The sequence below is a fragment of the Engystomops pustulosus genome, chromosome 3 (genome assembly GCF_040894005.1).
Source record: "Engystomops pustulosus chromosome 3, aEngPut4.maternal, whole genome shotgun sequence".
Taxonomy (NCBI): Eukaryota; Metazoa; Chordata; class Amphibia; order Anura; family Leptodactylidae; genus Engystomops; species Engystomops pustulosus.
Genome location: NC_092413.1, coordinates 119,988,392 through 120,015,757, shown reverse-complemented (window position 1 = coordinate 120,015,757; position 27,366 = coordinate 119,988,392). Strand labels below are relative to the sequence as shown.

At 39.7% G+C, this 27,366-nt stretch overlaps 1 long non-coding RNA gene across 2 annotated transcripts; it reads left to right on the top strand.

The window, feature by feature from the left end:
* Positions 1 to 20: 20 nt before the first annotated feature.
* On the top strand, positions 21 to 22,177 carry LOC140120545 (uncharacterized). Of its 2 annotated transcripts, none has more exons than XR_011853857.1 (4): positions 21 to 78; positions 20,599 to 20,685; positions 21,763 to 21,865; positions 21,953 to 22,177. It is a non-coding gene; the product is annotated as an uncharacterized lncRNA (long non-coding RNA). The 2 variants fall into 2 exon arrangements; XR_011853858.1 differs by having other exon boundaries at positions 36 to 78; positions 20,604 to 20,685.
* Positions 22,178 to 27,366: the final 5,189 nt, after the last annotated feature.

Sequence of the window (27,366 nt, the reverse complement as noted above, 5' to 3'; positions counted from 1 at the left end):
GGCAACTAATTGGAGTTATAGATCAGTTGACTTGGCAGTTATCAAGTGGGAAAGCACAAGCTACAAGCCAGTCCAAAGGTAGGCATACGGTTTACAGTTTTATCTTGTGCAGAGAGTGATTAGCCAGAGCAAATGAAGTATACCAAACAAGCCCTTCTAGATAGAGAGTTATAAATGAAAGATAGAAACTTTGGTAGTAAATTTATTGTAAACATATTAATATATCCCATAAAGTTTAATGGCAGCACAACCCAACATTGTGCCACACAAGAAGGGCCACGTTGTCTGCAGGACCTTGCTTCCTTACTAACTTTTTACTTATTGCTATAAAATAAAGTCAATGCTCTTGGTCCCCAATAGAAGAAGCACAAAACATGGCTTGGTGAATCAGAGATAAAACAGTCTGGTCATGAAATGGTTATATAAAAATACATGCATCTACAATCTTTGGAAGAGTCTCAGAAACCTTTTTGATATACCTCTGTCTTATCTCATTGAAAAGTCCCTTCATGTGAAATATTAGATTCACAGTGGATTTTGTGAGGTTCTCCTTTCCAAGAAAGTATTTGTGATTATTACATTAACAGTCTCTAGTGGGTTGTACAAATATTTCATTTTGAATCATATGGTTATTGTGCAAGGGAATTTTTTATAATTAGTTTTATTATAAAAATATAAGATATGCAAAACATATTTAATAAGTTAAATAAAAAGATGGAGAACTAGAAATAATTTTATTTACATTAGCTATTGGCCTAGCAAAGCCTAAAAATACTTATAGTGTGTTATACGGTATATGGTTTCAGGCTTTTTTTATTGCAGACTCAAAGAAACCTACATTCCCTTACATCTAGGAAGTATTGAACTGACTGGCATATTTTTATACAATATATTACCCATGTGAATTCTGTGGCAAGAATGTCAGAAATCCTCATTGAATGAGCATACCATATGAAAACACTACTGCACCGAGTAGAAAACTATAAAGAAATAAACAGTTCATCGGGGGAATGCCTGTCTAACATACAGCAGGCACACAGATGTTTTTTAGACAACATGTTTACCAAACCTTTACAGATTTGCATCTATCAGTCAATTAAGGTGGGGTCTAAGAAGAGACAAGAACAGACTTTTTGTGAATTTTTTGGATGTGGTGCACATTTGGCGCTGTGCATTCTTGGTGAGACAAGTGGGAGACATGGATCATTATTTCTGCTAGCCAAATTGTCTCACTTTTGTAGTTTTTGCGACTTTTTTGCGACTTTTTACTCTGTCGTTTTTCAAGTACGCCTTGGTCTGCACCTTGTACAGTGCCTTATGTATCTTTATTTTCCAGATGTTCCGAGTGACTTTTCACTTATGTATCACAGTTTTTGCTTATTTTTGCGACTTTTCAGGCGCAAATCTGCACCTGGTCCACAGTAACGTGTTTTTTGAAAATTCTGAAATGTTTTCCATTTACGCATTGCAACAGCTGACTTTTGCCTAATTAAACAGCTGTTAACACTTGCGTTAACACATGTGTTAATGTGATGTTAACATATGTGTTTACATCGCATTTACCATGCCTTTTGTAAATGCAAATGTTAACAGTAATGTAATTAGGCAAATCACCTCTCCTTAGCTGTTGTAATAGGTTTCAATAAAAACGCTACGCGTGACAGCACCCTTGACATCATGTGTGACCACAGCCTCATATGTCGTCATCTCCCTGGGGTGTGACTACAGTAATTAAAAATGCAGGACTCAGACTCAAATTCTAAATAAACAGTAGTGTCCACTCCTGTGTATAACCCCCTGACATGGTTTGTCTCCATGTGGATTTGAGACATTTGCAACAAAAAGTCTCAAAAAGAAGCCAAAATTTGCACCTGCAAGGATAGGAAAACCTGAACATGTATCACAAGTAAAAAGAAAGGATCATACATAAGGTGCAAAAACTAGCCACCAAAAATATCTAAAATTCATCTCAGAGAGACCAAACTATGATACATGTGCCCCGGTGTCTGCACGGTGACCAGGCAAGATATAAATGGGGTTCTGCTTGAGGTCTAAATCTGTAAAGAAACTGTCCTGTGGTATGGATTTAAAAAACCCAGAATAACTTACAGTATTGTGCCCTGGAGGATATTTAAAAGAAATCTACCGTCAGTAATATTAACTTAATAGATCCAGATGGTCGATTATCAAAAATCTAACTCATCCCTATACACAATTAACTATCTTTTAAAATCTTGCTTATCTGTTTTAATAATGTGAGGCTGGCGAAGGACCAGGAGCATTTGTGTATATGCAGAGCTCCCACAGGTCAGTGACACTCCTGACCATGTTGCCACATTTATAGACAGAGAGGGTAGGAAGAACAGATTAGAAAATCAACTGCATGGAAAATAAATGATCTCAGTCAATGGATAGGTGAAATTAATAAAACACAATTAATATAACAAAATATCAACTACTTCAGAGACAGTCTATTTTTGACCTTAAAGGGGTATTCTCATCTGGGCATTCACATTTAATAAAATTCATTTGCCATATGCAAACACTTCTTCAATTGGATGTTATAAAAAAAAATGTTCCTGTGTGAAGATAATTTCTCATAAATGTAGTCATGTTGTCCCTTAGAAACGATATAGCTTCCTCGGATACGACCACATCACACTCTGGCAGCGGTGGCCAGATATGCGCTAATGAGCTCTGCCTGACCACCTGACTTCAGTGTTCATTACCACAGGACGGCTGTAGGACATGCAATAGCTCCCAGACTTTTAATATTCAGAAACTTTTTGTTTCTTTGTGCAATCCCACAAGCAGCGGTGGCCGTAACCAAGGACACAGTCTTGTTTCTAAGGGACCATATGACTACATTTATGAGAAATTATCTTCACACAGGAGCATTTTTTTCAATAACATCTAATTGAAGAATTGTTTATATATGGAAGATTAATGAAACTGAAAGTGAATGCCCGGACGAGAATACCCCTTTAAGTACAAAACATTTTTTTACATTTTTCATCATTTTTAAACCAGGCGGACAATTTTTTTTGTTATCATAGCTAGAGATGAGTGAATCACTTCTGACAAAGTGAAATCTGATCAAGATTTCAAAAAAACTTTACATTTTTTTCGATTCGGTGAAGCAAGGTTTTGCTAAAATGGTGATTTACATGCAAGACCACAGGCTGTCACAGTTGCCATAAAGCCTGCACCATCTCTGCCATCTCTGACACGGCTCAGGAAAAGAACAGGGAGAGAATAGGCGATCGAGGCAGTGGAAGGATGGTCTGGCTGAGTGTGTAATAGTCGGGTTGTGATCAATTATGTGGTAGGTCAGGGGTGACAGCCTCTTGATTCATACTGGTGCTTGCTACTGCTGAGGCTCTCTGCCATGGTTTTTGGGGTCTGTAGACCTGGCTGTCTTCTTTTAGGCTGTGTGCAAATATTGCAATCTGGAACCTTTTATTTACATTTTTCAACTATTTTTGGTGGGTCATAGTCTGTGCAATGCCGGCAGCGCACACAGAGCTGTCACTGCCGGCCGGACTACATCAGCGGAGCTTCGGGGGAGCGTCGGAAGGGTGAGTACATGTTTTTTTATTTTTATGTGCTGGGCAGTGGACTGGTTGACTATACACAGGTGGGCAGGCTGGCTGTATACAGAGGGGGGCAAGCTGGCTGTATACAGGGGGTAGCAGTTTTGTTTTTTTTTTTAAAAAAAAGCGTTATTCCTGTATAAGGGAGGCAGTATGAGTCTCTTTCTCGGTGTTGTACATTTTGTGTGGAGTTTAGTAACTCCACCCACATCATATGGCCACTCCTACTTGTTATGACCGCCGCCCACAGAATGGCGCCACTTTGACATTTTTTTTTCCAGAGCCACTTTAAATTCCCAGACTGCCCCTGACTGTGCCCCACAGTTATTGCAAAATGCAGAGCATAATCTGCCAGTTTTTAATTGTTCTTGTAACTACAGTGTATTGAGGTTCCGTTTCCAATCAGTTATTACAAAAAAACAGTGCATACTCTTTGACAGTTTCTCATTTTTTAAATTCATAATGTTGTCAAGGTTCAGGGGAACCAAACTTGAAGTCAGAAACTTTCCAAGCACAGCAAAGGGCTGCACATCTAATTCAGATCCAGGTTACACAGTTATACAGTTCTTACATTAAAAAAAAAGACACATGTCCATTAAATTCAGCCAAGAAACGGAAAGTTAAAAAAAAAAACAGGTCGCCTCTGGTGATTAAAACTTGTTTTCTTCAGAGGGAGACAGTGCCTCCCTAGTCTTTTGATTTGATTTAACCTGGAACTACTTTTCACCATATTTTTTGTATCGACCATTCATATATTTATAAAAATTAATCATGTCCCCTCTTAGTCGTTTCTTTTTTAGACTAAATGAATGTAGTTGTTTTAATCTGAGACCCTCCATACCCCTTATAATTTTTGTGGCTCTTTGTTGAACCCTCTCCAGCTCCAGGGCATCTGTCACGACTGGGAGTCTGTGGACCCTCTGGACCACTGCAGGAGGTGGTGCTAGCCGTCCTGGGACCGGAGCCTAAGTGGAACCCGGTGTTCACCAGAGCCCACCGCAAAGCAGGATGGACTTGCTGCGGCGAGTAACCACCAGGTCGTTCCACAGATGCGACTAGCCCGCGGTGGCTGCCAAGGTAGTAACACAGGAGACAGTCTGTACCCGGAGTGACAGCAGGAGAATAGCACAGGAAGGAACACAGGACTCACGTCAGGAATCGCAGGAGCTGGCATGGAGGTATGGAGGACCATATTAATGGACTGACACACAGGAACGCAGGACCACAGGAACGGACTGGCACACAGGAACGCAGGACCACAGGAACGGACTGGAACGCAGGAACGGACTGGCACACAGGAACACAGGAACGCAGGAATCACAGGAATGCAGGAATCACAGGAACGCAGGAATCACAGGAATCGCAGGAATCACAGAAACCACAGGAGCTTTCTCTTCAGGGAAGTTTGAAGATCCGGCAAGAACAATAGGACGGGGATGGAATGTATGGTAGGATCGATTAGACAACATAGAATTAAAGTACCCTAGGGAGTCTAAATAGTAGTAAAAAAAAAGCTAAACAAATATAAAATAAATAAGTTAAAGTTCAAATCACCACATTTCCCTAGAACTGATATAAAAATAAAATTTAAAAGTCATTAACGTGTTAGATATCATCACATTCCAAAAGTTCCAATGTCTCAATATTGTAAAACAGTTATTCCCATCTTTAAACCCACAACGAAAAATAGCACACAAATCTACAAAACACCACTCTTTCTCCCTTTTCAACACATACAAATATTAATTAAAAGCTATCAAAAGGTCATATAGTCCCCATAAGGGTAGAAATAAAAACGTCATCTTATCTTGCAAAAAATGACGCCTTAAACAGCTCCATACACCAAAGTATAAAAAAGCTGTTGGTCTCAGACTATGGCAAAATGAAGATTTTTTTTTTGTACAAAAGATTTTCATTTTTTAAATCTACTAAAACATAATAACTATACATAATTTATAAACTATATAAATTTAGTATCTCCGTGATTGTACCAAACCAAAGAATAAAGGTGAGATGTTATTTGGAGTGCACAATAAAAAGCCATAAAAACAGGACCCAAAAGAATATGACATGCATGTGTATTTAGTCAATTTCAGCAAATTTGGAATTTTTTCAATTTTGCAGCTTCCCAGTACATGGTATGGAATATTAAATACTGTCTCTAGGAAGTACAATTTGTTACACAAAAATCAGACCTTTATACAGGCTCTGTATGCAGAAAATAAAAAAGTTGCGGATTTATTAGTGGGAGGTGAAAAATGGAAAAGTGCAAATGAAAAAGGGGTGTCTCCTTAAAGGGTTAATTGCTCTATTCAGGCAGTACTTTATATATTTTACAGTGTGAACAAAACCAATGCATAATAGGCTAAAGTGCAGTACAAAAAGGTAACCAAAGAAGTGATCTAATTTACATGTAAAATTATATATGTGGAGTCAGTTCAAATATCTAGCAAATAATTTATTCTTTTTGAGGATGTAATTTTCAGAGGAAAGGTGATTCTGATATCCACACGCCACACCACAAGAGGTAGGTATGGCAGAAAATATGGCTAAATGAGGAATGGCATTGATGCACAGAATTAATCTGTCAATTGATGTTGGTCATGGCAGGTGTGTTGGAGCTCTCGCAACAAGATATGGATGTTTATCCAGGGGTTAGTCTGATATTTGGAATATAAGAATTGTAGTCTGAACTTTAATGTTTTATCTGGATCAACACTGCAGAAATACAGGCATTTTAGAAAGCCTTACTAACTATGTACTAGTAATAACATAAATGTTAGCAGTTACAATGTTTATTGCATCAATGTTATTTCAACTATCTCAATCACTCTATCTCTATTTATGTTGATTAATAATGTTAAAGGGAAACTTATACTATATTTTTCACAAATACAGTTAATGACAGGTTCCCATATAGCCCTAGTGAACTAACACCCTTCTGTTAGCTAAAAATTGTTTCCTTAAGATCCAAACAAAATCAGAGTTATGAACTTAGTGCCAAGTATGCCTAGTATCTATGCATCTTTAGAGTGAGTCGAGGGGTGTGGCCTAATGTCATGTGAACAGGGTGACATCATCACAGATCCTTTAGCCTCTTAACATTATCAAACAAATCTACTTCTACTCCTCTCCATGCAGGCTGCTGTCATTTCATGTGTACTGTGATATATGCTTGGCGTACAGTTTTCTAATGTTAGAAGAAAAAAGGACCTGCAATTATGTCACTCTGGTCACAGCTGCTGGATTCATCCCAAGGTGGCTACGCCATCTTGACTAGCTATAGACATTCTTGGACACCTGGTAAAATTATAAAGTTGATTATATGAGAATCTGAGGGGAACAATTTTCAGCTAAAAGAAGGGGGTCATTTAGTTACTAGGCCTCTATGGTAACCTGCCACTAGCTGTATTTGTGAATAATGTGGTGACAGGTTCCCTTTAAGTTTATATGTTTATGAATCTAGGCTAAAATGCCAAGAGGAACTGAGTAGTCATTACACTGGATTCAGTACAACAATCCATTTCTCGAAAGACATCATTTAAATATAACAGAAGACAAGTGAAAGTGTTATACATATCTTCATATCTATTTGTAATCCAGGGGTCTACTGTTTTGCCTGTTCCTTCAGTACATTCAAAAGATTGAAGGCAACGATTGCTATCCAAATGAATTTAGTTTTTCTGAATATATTTAGGTTCAATGACTCTGCTTCAAATGTAAGCTTGTAACCAATAGGTCACAGCGCTGATTTGTTCTTTGTTGTATTTTATAGATACCTCATGAATCATGTTTTCCTGAAGTATTTTTATGTATTTTTTAATATATGATGTACACATAGAACAAGACAGAATACATCTAAATCATGCTGCCTGTCTCACAGCAATGAAGATGTACAATGCATGGACTATTTTATCAACATAACAGGTGCCTGGAGAAAACTTTTTACATAAAGTACAATTTACAGCCTATGAATCTTCTGGCTTTCACTGCCCTCTGCAGTAAAGATACATCATACATGTATGGCAGGGTCATACTCTGCAACATCTTTCAATATGTAGAGATAAATAAGAAATGGACATTACAAGTAACAGAATGCTAATAAACATCACAAAGCTGCACATAGCTGATAATGATAAGAAATATATAGACTATAATGATTTCCATTACTTTTATGCATTCCAAATATATTTGTTTATGAAATGCAAAAATACTCAGATGTCCTTTAAGCAAATGGCATGTGTGAATTGAGTACTCACCGACCACCCAGATGGAATTGCTTCCATGTGCATAAGGCACATGATTAAAGCCGAATTCCTTGTTAATAATGTGACAAGGAAAGTGATTGATGATTGATCAATGTTTTGTTTGTAATTTCAGTGTTGTGCTAGCAAATGTAAGTAGAAGAAGTGTGAAAATGTTCGTAACATGCATCTCAAGTTTAAGACATGAATCAGATTCTAATAAAATGACATTTTCACTAGTACATCCAGTATGTGACTTGAGTACAATAGTACAGACTTTAGAAATATGTCCTATACACATCTGAATTAGGTGCTTCACCAGCATATCCAATAATTCTTACTAATGACATTTACATGAATGTCTATTAAATCAAACATAAATCGAATATTGATTTCATAAGCATGAAATATGTGGAATTGAGGTCCATAACTCATAGTAGGAGTGCCACTTTTCTATTCTTCTGCCACTACCCCCCCCCCCAATTGTGATTTATGGGATACAGTAAGAACCTATTTAATGTATGAATTGTCATTATGATTACATATCTTTTTAAGAGATGGAAAGATATGTTTCTGAACTTCACTACCTTTCTTTACATACTTACATAGGTAGCAGGGGGTGGATTTGTGAGGCATTCCATTGGGACTTGTATATACCTGTATGCAGTGAACTTCCTCTACTGGTAGCATTAGTTAGGTCTTTTGATTACGTACTGTTCTGGTGTGGCTGTACGGCCAGCAGAGGGAACATCCTTGCATTATATTTCTATATAAGCCTGGGACTCCTATAAGTTATTTAGATATGGGAGGAGTTTGTCTACATTTGCAGTGAATCTAGGAAGCTATGCCAGGATTGATAGATGCTATAAAGTTTGGACACACCTTTTCATGCAAAGAGTTTTCTGTATTTTCATGACTATAAAAATTGTAGATTCACATTGAATGCATTAAAACTATGAATTAACACATGTGGAAGAATTATATACTTAACAAAAAAGTATGAAACAACTGAAAGTATGTCTTGTATTCCAGGTTTTTCAAAGTAGCCACCCTTTGCTTTGATTACTCTTGGCATTTTTTTGGCATTCTCTTGATGAGCTTAGCACTTGTTGGCCTTTTTGCCTTCAGTCTGCGGTCCAGCTCACCCCAAAACATCTCGATTGGGTTCAGGTCTGGCTGTGGAGACCAGGTCATGTGGAGTAGAGCCCCATCACTCTCCTTCTTGGTCAAATAGCCTTTACCCAGTCTGGAGGTGTATTTGGGGTAAATTGTATAAAATAAATGACAGCCCAACTAAACGCAAACCGGATGGAATAGCATGCCACTGCAAGATGCTGTGGTAACCATGCTGATTCAGTATGCCTTCGATTTTACCATGAAGGCTGCTGCACACAGTATCCTCTTAACAGTTGTTGTAGAGATGTGTCTGCTGCTAGAACTGTGTGTGGCATTGACCTGGTCTCTAATCTGAGCTGCTGTTAACCTGCAATTTCTGAGGCTGGCAACTCGGATGAACTTATCCTCTGCAGCATAGATGACTCTTTGTCTTCCTTTCCGGGAGTGGTCCTTAGGTGAGCCAGTTTCTTTGTAGCTTGATGATTTTTGCAACTGCACTCGTTAGAGCCTGATTTAGCCTGCAGGCCAGAATCAGTAGGTGAGGCAATGGAGAGCTGAATGCTGAACTGTATACAGGAAAGGTAACTGAGTGCCTCCATATATCCTGCTGGACAAGAGCAGGTGCCTGGCAGCCAGGTGCACGTATAGATAGGGATGTGCTATTGTATTAGACAGAACTCAGACGAGCAGGATTTGTTTTTGTTTATGACTATGACTTTGTTTATGACTCTAAGTTATTTGAGAGTAAATAAACCACTTGATTTGGACTAAATCCTGTGTGTGTCCCTGCTTTCTGCACTACTACCTAGCGTCTGCCAGAGAAATTCGCCACAGTATATATTTACAGGCAGTCCCCTACTCAAGGACACCCAACTTACAAATGACCCCTAGTTACAGACGACCTATCTGCCCACAGTGATCACTGGTGAAGATCTCTGGATGCTTTACTTTAGTCCCAAGCTGCAATGATCAGCTGTAAGGTGTCTGTAATGAAGCTTTATTGATAATCTTTGGTCCCATTATAGCAAAATAATTTGAAAACCCAATTAATACTGGGGCAAAAAAAATGTTTTTGGAGCTACATTTATAAAATCTGACTTGCATACAAATTCAATTTATTTGCCGATCGGAATACTATCCGATGACGTAACATGATGGTCACCGACAGCGACCTCCAACTAGTAATGTGTCTGATACCTTATGTGCTGCCTGTGAGTCCTTCTTCACAGGCACTTCAGGTATCTCTGTAAATAAATACTTACTTCAGTGATCTTCATCATCTCCATGCATATCGGGAGACATCGCTCCATGTAGGCTCCTCCCCCTCAGCCCGTGATTGGCTCTCTGGCCCTAACCAATGGGATTACAGACCCACCTCACTGGGTGGGGAGGGACGGAGCCTGTCTCCTTTATAGTCTCGGCGTTCGTTCGCCGTGAGTAGCGGCTAACATCATAGCTGCCGGCGCCCACCATCAGGAGGCCGGCACAAGTTTTTTATTTTCTCATTATAACATTAATTACTCTCCTGATGATCCCTGAATAAGGGGGAAACGCGTTGATAGTTACTTTGAACAGCAGAAAATTGATGCAAGGCAAAACCTAGCTGAAGCATCTATAGTTTTAGTGAGACCTTAGACCAGTGATATATGGTGGTGTGTTATCTCATACTACTGCACGGGTGACCACTGCATCAAGGTCTTATACACCTCAATATCTCATATGGTCCTTCTATGTGATGCACAATTTGGCGTTGTCAGTGATATGCTTAGCGCTTTTTAATGCTGACATAGCCATTTATGTGTTCGCGTGTGGAATATTGTGCTAGGTCTCTTAGGGTGGAATGTATTCACACATGGTGACAACTCACTGATATCTGTTAATGTTTCCTTCACCTATTTTTTAATACGCCTAATAAAATTAAGTTTTATATCTCCCTTCCGTCAATTATCAGTGATAAGTTCTAAGCCTCATATGGAAGTCCACACCGTTAAGTTTTCAGTGAAATATTTTTGCATACAAATTCAACTTAAGAGCAAACTTTAAGAGCCTACCTTGTACATAACCAAGGGACTGCTATATAAATAAATAAATTAAAAAAAAAAATATATATATATATATGATATATATAATGAAAGCATGTTTAGATAACAACATTATTAAACAAATTAAAGTGTTACATTTCTGCATACAATTTTTCCTCATTACAAAATCAAAAGTTTCTGAGCGTGTATTAATTAATATGAAGCAGCTTAGCAATCTATCACTTGTCACCTGGGAAAAGAGTAGAAGAAAGTCTCTTCCTTTGTTAACCACTGATTTTAGATGCAACCTTTCAATGCCACTCAAGTTTTCCTGTATTGTCACCCAATTTATCTTTTTGATTGAAGGGGGCCGAGCGGTTCTCTGAGCGTGCATTTTAAACATGTTATCCAAGAAATGAATCATCCTTGCTGAATTTTTCTACCATATTTTTTTTTGATCTAAGGAAATTTATGTTAAATAATGTACATGTAATACACATTTTTGGACAGATAGTAAATGATTTACCTTTTAATGATAAAATGACTATGGTTTTAGATATTAGATATATCTGGTAATTGAGTCATTTTCAGTTTGTATTTTTTATTTAGTTTTGTTTAACAATTTTGTTCATTCACAAACAGATAAATGCACCAATCTACACACGCATATATATACATAACTTATTCCAGAATTCCTTATAGAGAAAACAATCACTAAGTTTGTTTCCTGTCTCCAAAGAATTTAATGATCTAAATTTTAAGTTAACCTACCAGTATCTTCTCAAACACAGAAGATATTGGGATTTATGGAATAAAGGAGCAAACAATACAGTATTCTTTGTACCTATTCTACATATTTGCTCTAGGAATCTTAGTATTGATGTTTATCAACTACATGTTTAATATGTTTACTGTACTGCACACTGTAAATATGATCTTTTGTTATGTAGAACCAGATTCACCTTATTTATATATCATTGGTTTTCCTGGGCTTTTTTTGGCGTAAAAAGCCTCAAAAAGGCGCATTGAGGGTTTTTGAGACATTTCACTGCTAAAACATCTCATAGTTACTTCAGTTCCCTGCTGGTCTATGTGCTGAGACTTTTTATACATTCTGAGACTTTAAAAAAAAAAAATTCCAGACAAAAAAATCCCAGACAGAAAATAGACCATGAGAACAAATGAAATTTGGTATTTTATGACATTTTTAATTCATGTTGTTCAATATACATCATAAATAACATAATTACTTTACCCACCAAATTCATACAATTCTGGTGATACCATATATGTGGGTTTTACTTTCTTTATACTTTTGATTAAAGAAATTTTCCAAAATAAGACTCATAATAATTAAGACTCATAATAATTATATTTTGATATATGAACCTTTAGTGCTTTGTTTGTTTTTGCTAGACAATATTTATTTTATATCTTTCTTATTAACTTTTTGCTTGACTTTTACAGTAGGGACTAAGGTGAAGTGGTAACACATGTGGCAATAACCAAGATGTTTATTTTTTTCCTTTTTTTTAAATTAAAACATGGGCAAATTATGAGGACATATCTATAGGCCTTTAGTAGGCCCCTAACTTTATCTAGTACAGACTGCAACCCATGAGCATCCCTTGGGATGCCAGCAGAAGACACATTTGGCCACATTTATCAAAAGTAGTGCAAACTGTACTTTGTGCAGTTTGCCGGTGGAGTGTGCAGAGTTTGCCAGAGTATTCAAAACTGGTGCCCGGTCTTCAATAGTATGGTGCAATATGTATGTGACACAATTCTGTCTATTAGTACGAATTTGTGCACATGTGTATCAGCTGGTATCTATAAACTGAGGAAGCATGCCTTGGAGCACTGAGCTAACCTCTACTTCTGCTCCTGATGCCAGGGCAGAATTTCTAGTTTATATTTCCGGATCCATTTTTCCCATGAGTATGAGGAAGAATGCACCCTAGTTGGGCCTTCTAGCAATGGATCTGCACCCCCACCATCTAGAACCTTTGCTCCTGTGCCCATACCCCATGTTTCTGGGGAATTGGATGTCTCAGCATGCTCAGATCATGATGATAACAATGGGCCTCGCCTAAAGAAGACAACATTTTTAAACACAGAAACCAAAATTATGATTATGACTCATCCTGCTGCCCCCCCCCCTTTCACTCTCCCTGTGTCAGTGAGTAAGACAGACTGACACACTGGAGGCTGCCAGAACAGACTGAAGGAGTGAGAAACAGGAAGGTTGTGTATATGTGCATAGAGTAGCATGGAGAGAATTGGGAAAGGATGAAGCTCTAATAGACAAAGGCTAGGGTAAATATACATGCAGAGACATGTCTAATGGAAGAGATGTATTTAAAAGTGGCCAATCCCTTTAAGGTGACCATATTTAAAACACAAAAATACAAACTATTGATTTGTATGTACTTAAGGCATGTGTAAACATGTGTGTTATGTCAACATTGTATACACTTAACAAACAAAAATGCATTCCCAAAGTAACCACTTTGTAGTTTTTCATGCAGAGAGCTATTATCAAAAATAAATCAGTCATGAGTTGATCCAAGATACCCACATCAGTAATAATAATTTATTACTACAGTCACAATACAGTCACCTGAACGTTAATTGACCAAAACATCTTCGTGTTCTGGTAGATGAATTCATTAGATGCCGGTGACACCAAAGTCACATGGGTATAATTCATTAACCCTATGAGATTGGATAGCGGCTGGTCTCTTGGCAAACAAGATATAATGATTAAAGATCTTGAACATATCATTTACCACCACATGTAGATATTTGCTGAAGCTTCGTTGGGAGAATTCAAAACGTTCAGCGATGCAGTGCTGGACTATGGCTATGTAATACATGACCAAGATCATGTTAGTCTGCCCAGGCACCAAAAGTTTTTGCTTTGTTGGCATTTTCAAGCATTTTGTATAGGTTTAAGATGGATGCTCAATCCAGTTGAAACTGTTGATACACCTCAGCGGTAAAATAGGCATGCTTGGAATATTTGTGCTCGCCTATCTGTCTGCTTTGTCTTGCAGCAATTTCCTCATTTTGCTAGACCACATGTCGGTTTGGCAACATATCCATGGTCATATTTTAAAAAGATAGCTTTTTCAGTTATTCTTCTTTATTCATATCCCTACTTACTATATATATATATAGTATAGTATATATAGTATATATATAGTATTATCACTAGAGATGGGTGAATTTGTTGAAATTCGATTCAACCCAATTCACCAAATTTTTTGAAAGAATTTGAATCGACCCGAATCGAATCATGATGAAGCACGTTAAAAAACAGGTATTTTCTGGCTGCAGAGAGCGTGTAGGGTGTTGTAGAACATTGTGCCATGCTTAAATATGCATAAGGAAAGTGGTTTGGTCTTCAAACAATGCTGTGTTTTAGTATGTCACACAAATGACAGCCGCCGCTCTTAGAATTGCTTCACTCTTTAATTCCATGGGCACTTACAGGGGCCAACTTCACCAAATAAGTGGAATGCAGCCTGACAAGGTAACGTCTGTTCCAGCTTGAAAGGACTGAGCTGAGGGCCAAGATCCCACTATCATCAACGAGTGCACTCTTTTTACACTGACATCAGATGATTCCATAGATAACGACAGAAACTACTCTGTTAAATGCTGATACATGTAGAAACCCCCCAAAAGAGTGGAGAGGGTGTCGACAGTAATTTTGCACCGACATCACTGATCATTTCGCCTTTCTTTTCATCTGTCAGTGTCCGCTTTCGGTCATTAATCCATCAGTATTGCTAAAGCCAAAAACAAACAGGAGTGGATCTAGAACAGAGATGACCAGTAAATGCTATATTTGCATGTCCTCTGTGTTCTGCATCCTCCTTTTGCTTTTGGCTTTCAATCCTGAAGCTTTTCATTTCTTCTAAAGGGGAGAACCAAAGATAGTGGCAATGTCATAGAGTGGTGGAGGGTTTAAACAGCATTATGGAAATCACAGAGTGTTCCAGGGAGACAGCGGTCGGTTGGCAGCAGCATGAGGAGGCTGCAGAGTGGCACATTGACAGATTATGGAGGTGGCAGCAACATCGTAGACCACAGAGTGGCACAATCAATTTGAAGTTTGAAATGAATTGGAAGTTTGAAATGAATTTGAAGCAGAAATTTTTAATTTAAATTTGAAGATTAGAGATGCCACATGCATCATCTATTACAATTTCCCTGAAAATATTGTCTTTGCCAAAAAAAGGTGGCAGCAGCATGAGGTCAGAGAGTGGCACCATGACAAATTCTTTAGGTGGCAGCAACATGGTAGGCCACAGTGTAGCACAATGTTAGAGGGAGGTGGCAGAAGTGGCAGCAGCAGTAGGAGGTCAGAAAGTGACTCAATGACAAATTCGGGAGCAGGCAGCAACATGGTAGGCCACAGAGCAGCTCAATGAATTTGAAGTTTAAAATGAATTCGAAATTGGAAATAAATTCGAAATTTAAAATGAAATTGAAGTTTTAAATGAATTCGAGGTTGACATTTTTAATTTTATTTGAAGATTAGAGACGCCACATGCATCATCCATTACAATTTTCCTTAAAATTTTGTCTTTGCCAAAAAAAACTTCAATGGTAGCAGTGGCAGCAGCATGAGGTCATAGAGTAGCACAATGACAAATTCTTTAGGTGGCCGCAACATGGTACGCCACAGTGTAGCACACAGTGTAGTATGTTAGAGTGCGGAGGCAGCAGTAGGTGGTCAGAAAGTGGCTCAATGACAAATTCTGGAGCTGGCAGCAACCTGGTAGGCAGGCACATAGAATTCAAAGTTTGAAATGAATTAGAAATTTGAAATTAATTTGAAGTTTGAAATGAATTCGAAGTTGCAATTTTTAATTTAAATTTGAAGATTAGAGACGCCACATGCATCATCCAATACAATTTCCCTGAAAATATGTCTTTGCCAGAAAAAACCTTCAAAGGTGACAGTGGCAGCAGCAGCAGTGGCATGAGGTCAGAGAGTGGCACGATGACAAATCCTTTAGATTGCAGTAACATGGTAGGCCATAGTGTGGCACAATATTAGAGTGTGAAAACTGCAGTGGCAGCAGCAGCAGCATGAGGTCAGGGAGTGGCACAATGAAAAATTCGGGAGATGACAGCAACATGGTAGGTCACAGTGTGGCACAATGTTAGAGCGTGGAAGCAGCAGTGGCAGCAGCATGAGGTCAGAGAGTGGCACAATGAAAAATTTGGGAGGTGGCAGCAACATGGTAGGCTACAGTGTGGCACAATGTTAGAGCGTGGAGGCGGCATTGACAGCAGCAGCATGAGGTCAGAGAGTGACAAAATGAAAAGGGTGACAGCAACATGGTAGGCCACAGTGTGGCACAATGTTAGAGCGTGGAGGCAGCAGTGGCAGTAGCAGCAGCATGAGGTCAGAGAGTGGCACAATAAAAAATTCACGAGGTGGGAGCAACATGATAGGCCACAGTGTGGCACAATGTTAGAGCATGCAGGCGGCAGTGGGAGCAGCAGCATTAGGTCATAGAGTGGCACAATGAAAAATTTGGGAGGTGGCAGCAACATGGTAGGCCACAGTGTGGCACAATGTTAGAGCATGGAGGCAGCAGTGGCAGCAGCAGCATCAGCAGCATCAGCATGAGGTCAGAGAGTGGCACAATGACAAATAGTGAAGGTGGCAGCAACATGGTAGGCCACATAGAGGCATAATAATAGAGCGTGGAGGTGCCAGCAGCAGTAGCAGGAGGTCAGAAAGTGATACAGAGTGTAGAGGTGGGTGACAATTCCAGTCCCTGGTAAAGATGTTGGGAGGCAGATGGAGCAACTGGAAGCAAATGTGTGGCATCAGGCGGGTGGTAGCATCAGAATAGGGGCTGAGGCAGGTAGTTAGAATCCAGACTCATTTGTCAATGTTTGAGGGAGCATCATGGCTGATCTAATCTGATGCATAAGGCATTGGTGTGTTGAAATCCTGGCCGATCCATGCCTGATTCATCTTGACAAATGTCAGTCTCTCCAAATTATGGGTGGACAAGCGGGATCTCCTTGGGGTGACGATGGCCCCGTCGCAGTGAACACCCGCTCTGAAGCCACACTACAGGCTGGGCAGGACATCTTCTCTAATGCAAACTCCACAAGTTCGGCAACACATCAACTTTGGCTGCCCAGTAGTCCAGTGGATCCTCTACCTGGGGTGGTAGAGTGCTGTCCAAGTAGGCCACCACCTGCTGGCGCAGGGTCTGCTCCATGTCCTGCTGCTGGTGGCAGCTGCCCTTCTCACTAGACAGGTGAAGGAAGCTGCTTCAGACTTAAGCTGCTGCTGATGGAACTGCTACTGCTCCTGCCCCCTAATCTCTCGATAGCAGCCATGGAAGTAGTACGTGAGCGATTCCTTGGTCAGACCAGACAGAGGATGGACAATGGCGCACATAGGCAGCGGCCAACTGTCTGCACAGTATATCTCTATAGTATGCCAGTTGTTCCTCCCTCTCGGCAGCTGGAATAAAGGCACCCATTTTTGACTGGTAGCGAGGGTCCAAGAGGGTGGAGAGCCAACAGTCATCCCTATGCTGGATTTTGACTATTCGGCTGCCAGTAGTTAGGCAAAGCAGCATGCTGCAGGCCATCTGCGCAAGTGACTCTGAGGGACTCCCAGCCTCCATCTCCACTGTATACTGCCACAGTGCTTGTGGGTCATCTGCCTCATCTTCTACCTCCTCTGAATGCTCCTGCTCCTTCTCTACTGTCACCAGACTCTGCTTGTGCTCCAATGTCCTCCTCCTCCTCCAGTTCAGCCCCCACCGGACTCATGTAGCCATGAGATGTAGTCACCACTTCTCCAGTGCCCTGACCAGACATTTTTTTCATCATCTGTTCCAGGACAAGAAGCAAAGGAATGACGTTATTCATCCCGCAGTCCTGGTGACTGACAAATAACGTGGCCTCTTCAAAGGGCCAGAGCAAACGGCAGGTGTCACGCATGATCTGCCAGTGGCTGACATCAAAGTTACACAGGGGAGTACTCCTGTCCGCTTGCATCATCAAAAAATCATCAATGGCTTTTCTCTGTTCATACAGACGGTCTAACATATAGAGACTGGCCCACCTTCTATTCTAAATATTTGTGGAGGGCTGGTACTGCCTATTTGGAAAAGAAATTTTGGCTTGGAACTCTCCACCTCGGTTCGGCACAAGCCATTAGTTCTCTGAAGGGTGCAGAGTCCACAACTTGGAAAGGGAGGGACTTGGACAGGCGCACGGTCAGCTTCTGCACCTTAGAATGGCTGGTGACACTTTGTAATTGCCTTGCACAATGACTGCTGGCGCCATGTGTAGAGAGGAGCAGGAGCATCTGGACCAGGTGATGATTTCAAAGACAAACAGCTCCCTTCAGCCGAGGTGCTGGAGACTGGCTGAAACGGCATGTGTGCCTCTAGGTGCTGCCGCTGTTGCTGCGCCGACAGGATGGACCACATCTGAGAACCGTTTCTCCCAGGCCATTGGATGGTGACGCTGCATGTGTTGACTCAGGGCTGTGGTGCCAACGTTAGCTCCCTGGCCACAGTTCAATTTCTGCCCACAGATTCGACAAATACAAAAGCTCGGCTCCTCTGGTGTTTTAACAAAAAACTGGCACACCGCCGAAATGGTGATTTTACCACCAAATCTCTGCACCGCTGGTGCCTTGCTGAGCCCCTGTGCCTCTGTGTTTGGCTCTCATCCTCGCACTGCTGTCACCCTGCTGACTCACGGCCACCGTAGTGACTTGCTGCCTTTTCCGCTGCCTGACGTGCAAGCTGACACTCTCTTCACCCGATGATGATGAATCCCTTGCTACACCCGGCTCCCAAGTGCGATCGGCTACATCATCGTCAATTTGCATTTCACTGCTATTCTCCTCAACGGTGTCAATATGCATCTGACGAACCCACAGACTCTTGACTGGGGTTGTCAGATGTTATATTTGAGGAATTGGATGACCTAGTCAACAAATCAACAACCTTTGGGTTGTTGATCAGCACACTGCCGCTAGTTGAGAACTGCAGTTCTGGCTTCACAGGGTCACCCCTGCTGCAACATCCCCTTACTGTGCTGAAACCTCTGCCTGCCCCACCTGCCATCTTTCTGTCTGACATAGTGGTTAATCAACTATGTGGATTTGACACATATTTCTTGCTCTCAACTTTAGCTACAGAAGAGTATGGAAATTTCCAATATACAGATACCCCCCAACGGACACCCTGTAATTGTAGCGAAAATAACTCTACAAACTATATGGATTTGACATGTATTTCTTGCTCTCAACTTTAGCAACAAAAAGGTATTGGAATTTGCGTTATACAGATACCCCATAACGGACCCCCTATTATTTGAGCGAAAATCACTCTATAAACTATGTGGAATTGACATGTATTTCTTGCTCTCAACTTTAGCAACAAAAATGTATTGGAATTTGTGTTATACAGATACCCCACAATGTACACACTGTAATTCTAGCAAAAATCACTCTATAAACTATGTGGATTTGACACTTATTTATTGCTCTCAATTTTAGAAACAAAAAAGTATGTAAATTTGCGTTATACAGGCACCCCACAATGGACACCCTGTAATTGGAATGAAGATCACTCTATAAACTACATGGATTTGACACGTATTTCTTACTCTCAACTTTAGCAAAAAAAAAGTATTGGAACATGCATTATACAGATACCCCACAATGGACACCTTGTAATTGGAGTGAAATTCACTCTATAAACTATGTGGATTTGACACTCATTTCTTGCTCTCAACTTTAGCAACAAAAACTATTGTAATTTGCTTTATGCAGGTGCCCCAAAACGCACATCCTTGGAGAGGAGCAGAAATCACTACAGCAGCTGTAAGGACATGACACAGATTTCTTCCTATTCCTTTCAGTAACAAAAAAGAACTGCTATTTGGGGTATACAGATCCCCCTAAACGAACACCCTTGGAGAGGTGCAAAAATCGCTAGAGCAGCTGTGTGGATATGAAACAGATTTCTTCCTAGTCACTTCAGTAACAAAGAAACTGCAATTTGGGGTACACAGATCCCCCTAAATGCACACCCTGGGATTGGAGCAGAAATCGCTACAGCACAGTACAGTAAAAGCACCTGGATGCTACAGACAACACATGCAGTGTGAAATACCGAGATTGCAAATGGCTGACAGTTTTTATAGGGCTGTGTGACATGACATAAGCCTGGCGTTCGCTTATTGGCTTACAGGTCAGCAGATGTCATCGAGGGTGTTCCTTTCTCCTTCCCAGAGTTCTCTGCCCCATGTAACATGTTGTGCTCATGCCCATTTAGCTAAAAAAAGAGGGGGAAAAAACTTTTTCCTTGAAATTTGTATCGAATTCCACTTCGTTTGAATCAATTCGCCCATCTCTAATTATTACTGTGGTACCTTAGCCAAAGATGAGGTGTCACTTTAGCAGCAAGCACTTAAATCCACTCTCCATTGTCCCTCCTCTCCTCTTTTCTTCGCCTGGGCTTTTTTCCAAAACATGGTTGTGTCAGTTAGTCTTCTTTCATAAAAAAACATACTTTCTATGCATAATAATGGATAATTTCTATTGTCTTTCCTAAGAACAGAAATTAAAAATGGCGCTTCACAAACATAAACTCTGCCTGCATCTCAGAAGAGACCACAAGCTGACTACCATCACGGCCACATGTAAGTATAGCAAAGTCCTTGAAAAACACTCCAAAAGCTCACATAACTATGCCAAAGTAAGCAAAATCTGCCAGAAATAATGGGAAAATAGATTAAATATATTACATGCCATCAGCAGGTCTAAACCCCATGTTTAAGGGGAGATTGCATTGTTCAATTCCTTATGATCCCTTTACCTATATCTACCCACTTCAGTGGGGGACAGAGGCACAAGACATCAAAAAGGACCAGGGCAGATTCTAAACAAAATGGCGACATCTTCAGGTAAATATACCAATAACGGATCCAAGCAAAGCAGGAGCATTGCAGAATAAGGCAATGCTCATCCTAACATTAAAAAAGCCTGTTTTTCAAAAATTTTAAATTTAAAAATATTAAAAAAGGAAAGTTTACATATGTGTTTAACATCAGATCCCCCTAAAGGCTTTTAATGTTTTTAATCTCAGTTTGGTTAAATTTAGGCAGGTATCCATTTTACAAGCATTTTGTTATGCATGAAAAAAAGGCTAATGCTGGACTTGAATAAACTTAAATCAAAATATATGAATCACAGATACCTGTGTCATGGAACATAATGGATAACACAAAATTTACAGTTGATGTTGAACAAAAATAGAACAGTGCCATTAATCCGCTGTTCATTTTCTCTTAAAAATTAAAAAAATGTTAAGAGAATTGAACATTAGTGTGTACATAGCCTTACAAATGCAGCACAAAAACCATTAATATATATCATGTCTATTCGAATTTACTGACAACAACCGGGGTGACTGCAGCAGCCAGATTAGGTCACCTTTGTCGATTAGCAAGGCTATGAGCTACATCATGATTTGGGGAGTTATAAGGAGAAGACACGGATCATGTAGCAGCTCTCAGCCCATCTGCATTATAAGCATGGGAAATTAAATTTTGTCAGGCAACTACAAAAGTGGTTCAGTGACATCAAAATCCATGAAAAGAAGTTCCTGAGACATTTCAGAAAAATGAACCGTAGGGCCAAAGGTGATACATTCAAACTTTGTTTAAAATTGTGGGAAAGGTGGCAGCAAAAAGAATTGTTTCTGTTTCATCTCCTAGCCAGACAAGGAATTGAAGATTGGGGGATGGGGCTTCTGTTTATCCTTAGGTGGAGGAAATGGCCAACCCTCACTCCATCAACCCGGAAATAACTGCCCATGAGGTAAAACCGGAATACCAAAATGTATTTGCAAATTTAATGATGCTAAATGTACACTAATTTTTAAAATTATAGTAATTTTCTTGACAGATTATTGATGTGGAGGAGGACATTTAAAAGATGGTGACCCTGGTGCTGGAGCTGGTCCAAGACCCAACAGAAGCCGCAGCAGCAGTGCCTGAGGAACAGCAACTTAGTGACCAGCAGTTCATTCTGCATGATACCAAAATGCTGCTGGCAAAATTTGATTTGGTGCTCTCCAATAATTTCTTTTTTATTTATGTTCTCTTTGGTAGTTTGTGTTTTTGTTTTGTTGTGTAGATAAAATTTAAAAAAGAAAAAATAAATACATTTAAAAAAGTTAGAACTATGTTCAAATAGCTCTCTTTTAAGCAACAAAAAATAAATAAAAGTTACAACTATGTCCAAGTAGTTGCCTTTCAAGCAACAAAACAAAGAAAAGTCAATCTTGATTCAAATGTCCAACCAAACAACAACAAACCAAAATGTGAAAAAAATACACAACACACAAGTCAAAAAAGGTGAAAGAGAAGTATTGTAAAGTTTGCTCACATTTGCACCAGTTAATTTCTGATGCACATTGAGAAAGCAGCATGCGACACAATAGTGTCAAACATTGGATCGTAAATATGTTGCAAACTCCGACTAAGCACCGAAACACCCTTTTGGTGCAGAATTTTGTGGCAATGCAGGGATGTAACTACAGTTGCTGCCAGGGCCAGCGCTATGGGTACGCAACGGTGGCAATTGCCCAGGGCCCCTGGAAGAAAGGGGAGAATCTCTTCTTTCAAATTAATTTTGAATTTTGATTCTAGGTGCTATGGATCCAGAGATATTCAGGTTTAAAGTGAGAATATCAGGTGCCATTTTTATATATAAAAATCACTCCCAATGGCAGTTTAACAGTTAATATCTCCGTTTTCCTACATTTTAGAAACACAACTTTAGATTCATATAAAAGAGGAGACTCTCTTCTTTCATAAGAAAAAAGAAGTGAGGTTCTATGTGTCACAGAGCCAGAGATACAGTCCTCTGAAATTAACCCCCCTCCCCAATCCAGATTCTTAGCCATCAGGCTGCAGGGAGCATTTGCTGCAAACAGGAGCTGCTGTACCTCACAGGTAATGGAAATATTCACTTTATATGTTACTACATTTTGAGAAGGGATGATATCAACTAATATTCATGTTTTAACCCTTATCTATGCACACACTTTGGGCCACATGTATCAATTGTTTTTTTTCTGTTGTTTTTGCGCCTTTTCATTCAGGCGCACCAATTTTGTGCCATTTTTGCGACTAAACGCCAAACTAGCTGCGCAGCAAAAATAACCAGCTTTCCCTCATTTATCCTAGCAATCCAGATGTTTTGCTGCGCCTAATGATATTCATCACTTGCGACTTTTTTATTTAGGCGCAAAAACGGGCGCAAAACACTCCAGCCGAAGGTGGCGTTATCTGAGAAGACAGCACTGAGCCCCTTTCCAGAACAGCTCATTTCTAGCAGCAAAGCTCAACCAGACACTAGTACAGATAATACAGACATGAGATACTCTATTTACAGTTCATCACCTTCTATTTACTAAACATTCTGCAGAATCCTGAGCTCAAAGCAAAAGAGAAGAGAACGTTACAGAATGTTGCAGATACTACATACAAGTGTCCCCCATGTAATTCTGCACAATATCACCAGTGTGTCTGAAGGGGATACTGTGCAGAATTACAGGGGTGCAGCAGGAGATCAGCACTAGGGGATCCCCTCCAGGAGAAGCCACTGCTGAGGAGGTCACTGGGTGCAGGGTGTCACACACCTGGGTGCTGCTGTGAGTGTTATCTTCATTCTGAGCTGTGGGAGAAGCAGAAAGAAGCTTGTAGCAGGATCACATGTAAGTGCCTGAATCTAACATTGCGCCTAAAGTAAAGTGATTAATAAGAGGCAGGAAATTAACATCACAGATGGTTGTAGCTTGTGATAATTCTGCAAAACAGTGCGCCAGAATTTAGACGCAACTACTACACTTAGGCGCACAAAAGTGATAAATGGGGCCCTTTCTCTCTTATTCCCTTTTATTTTGTGATAGTTATTTTTTGTTGGGAAAATTGACTGATACGATGAACATTCAATCCTCTTCGCCTAATGTGACTACACCGCAACCAGAACATGTCCATAACGTTATATGTAACACCAAAAACACACACATGTCCTGGAATAAAGTTTTTATTTCCCATCATCCTCCATTATTTACACCTATGTTATGACGTTCTCACTCTCATTCTTATGAAGCGCGGAGGGTTCTGTTATTGTGCAGCTAATACAATGGCGCACATCTAAAAGTTACTTTTATTATCTCATTAGAGAGGTTTATGGATATATAGTTATTTATTTGGATTACCATCGTCTAAGGAACAGACAATGATACATCTGTGTGAATTTTCTGCAGTTCCCTTTGCTGCATATTTTGGTGAATATACACATGTGGGGTATGTATGCTCTCCTCACATCTTACTGTTTTAGGAAAGTAGATTTTCTTTATATAAGTATTCTGGATTTGTACATATTTTAGAGGAAATTTTGAATGTTAATTGCCAAATGCATCGCCTGGTTGTCTGCTTTCAAAATTATATAGGTTTTATGGCGCCTTTACTTTTTATTCTATTTTATTGATATATTTTGCAGGTTGTGACTGTCTAAAAATGTCTAGCTGAAAAGCAGATATCTAGTTATTACAGTTTTAGTGATATTATGTGGATTTATTTATGTGAACATATCAATAGGGCACATTTGTGAACTCTACAAATGACCATGTGTTACATTTAGGAGATGTGAAGGTAAACATTTTCTGTTTGGATCAATTTTTTTTCCATCAAAGTCAAATTTTAAGTATTTTTAATAAAATGTTTCAATTTGAATCAAAATTGCATGAAGGCGCCTATGTATATAAAATCTTTGATGCAATTTTGAAAATGGGGCAAGTGTCTGCTTTCAGAAAATATCGGTCCCTCTCCCCAATGGGCCTCAAAGTCTAATCAACCTACCAGTAATTTTTTGGAGTGTGGGAGGAAACCGGAGGACCCGGAGGAAACCCACGCAGACACAGAGTGAACATACAAAATCTTTGCAGATGTTGACCAGCGCTGTAAGGCTGTAGTGCTAATCACGGAGCCACCATGCTGCCCACAAATCTCCCTATCATCTATCTATCTCCTATAAAATTCTCCCATAGTACAGTTTGTTTTACCATACTAAAGGGAGCCTCTTCCTGACTGTGACTGGTCATAAAATAGTTTTATTTTGGGGCCCCACTTTTAGTTTTGCCCAGGGCCCCACTTTGTATAGAACCGGCCCTGGCACTCATCTGTCTGCTCTTGAAGGCAGACAGATGAGGCAAACTGGAGGCAACTGGAGGCAAAAGATCCTGTTATCAGTTAATAGAGCACATTAATAACTAGATTGTAATGGGGCTCTTTCAGTGAATAGCGTACACTAATATTGAGATCATTAAGTTACTGAGGACAGTGAAAAGCATGTACTAATACCTAGATTGTGAAGGTGCTCCTGCCAGTGTATACCATGGGGTAATACCTAGATAAAATGTTTGCATGCCATTTTATGTGCTAGAATTGTATTCACCATGACCAATAACATTCATTAGGTTCTGCAGAATGTTTATCATATGGCTCATTTTTGGTTACTACACAGCCAATCGAGCTGCATCCACAATACAGAGTGGGGGAATCATTATATGTTGATTTCTCTCTCTAGTTTGATGGGTACTTCACTAATATAGGTTAATATGATGCAATGTGAGACAAGTTGCTCATCTTGCTTCTTGTTTTCCCAGGCCTTCAACAACGCCGAAGCTGCAGCGATGAGTTCAAGGCAAGAGCTTTTCAGTAAATCAGGGGTCCAGCTTGCATCCTTAAGTAGTGGTACTTTAAGGTATTATCAATTCTACACTGAATATAATCCATCAAAGAAAACAGGCAAAGGCAAGACACACCAAAATTTTTATGGAAACCAAAAAAAGTGGTGTGGTGTCTGTTGTCACTGAAATCTCCTGGAGAAGAGCATAGTCATATCTAACCACCTCTAAACCCTATATGGGAACTCCACCACTCGTGCATTCTTTCATTTTGCTCCAGTGGCAGAATCAAGGATATAATTTTATGTTTATAGCACAGGTCGAGCAGGATGGCCACCCACCGGTGGCAATTCGAAAAACCTGGCTCTTCCTCTTACTACCATAAAAGACACAATAGGGAAAACATGACCCTTCCTCCCTCTCACTGCCTTAAAAAATGCAATGGGTATCCAGATTGCCCTCCAAAAAATGTCTTGTGTAACATAATTATTAATTTTTATTATAGTTAAAGAGGTTAGAAAAAGACATCAGTCTATCAATTCCAACCTATACATTATATTGCATTGAAGAAGGCAAAAACCCTGCAAGGCTGATGCCAATTGGACAAAATAGGGAAGAATTCCTTACCAACCTTGGTGGTCAGAATAACTCCCTGGATCAACAGAAACTACTAACAAATCGTTTGATTCCTATACAAGGTTATATTATTCCTCTCCACAAAGGCATCCAGGTATCTCTAGAAAATGTAAAAAGAGTCTATAACAACCTCCTGTGGCAGAGAGTTCCATAGTTTTACTGCCTGTACAGTAAAGAACCTTTGTCTATGGCAATGGTAGAACTGCCTCTCCTCTAGGCGTAAAGGATGCCTCGTTGTCCTGGTCACAGGCCTAGTTATTAAAAGATCTTTGGAGAGATCCTTGTACTGCCCATTCAGGTATTTGTACACAGCAATGCGGTCTCCCCTCAGACGTATTTTAAACTGAATAATACTCAATTTTGTTTACTATCATTGTATTCTATTCCAACCATTCCCTGAATAATCTTGGTTGCTCTCCTCTGCATCCATTCCAGTTCTACTATGTCCTTTTTATACACTGGTGCCCAAAACTATACACAAGATTCCATGTGTGGTCTGATCAGTGATTTTTACAAAACTATGTCCTTATCATGAAAATCTATTCTTCTCTTGATCACTCTGATCACTGAAATTGAGTTTACTATCCTCCAACAGTTTTACCAAGAATTTTATCATTTAGTACATAATTATAAATTTTATCTCCTCGATCTATGTGCATAACTTTACATTTATCTACATTAAACCTCATCAGCCATTTCTACTTCCATTCCTCCAGTTTCCACAAATCCCTTTGTAATATTATACTATTCTCCTCTGTATTCATTATTTTACAGAGCTTAGTATCATCTGCAAATATAGGAATTTTACTTTGTAAACCCTTCACAAGGTCATTAATAAAAAATATTAAAAATAAGTGACACCAATACCGACCCCTGTGGCACCCCACTGGCAACCCAATCTGACAATGTGCCATTGGTGATGACAAATACCCAGATTTTCTCTTAGTCCCAGCATTCTCATTATATATACTAACCTTTTATGGGC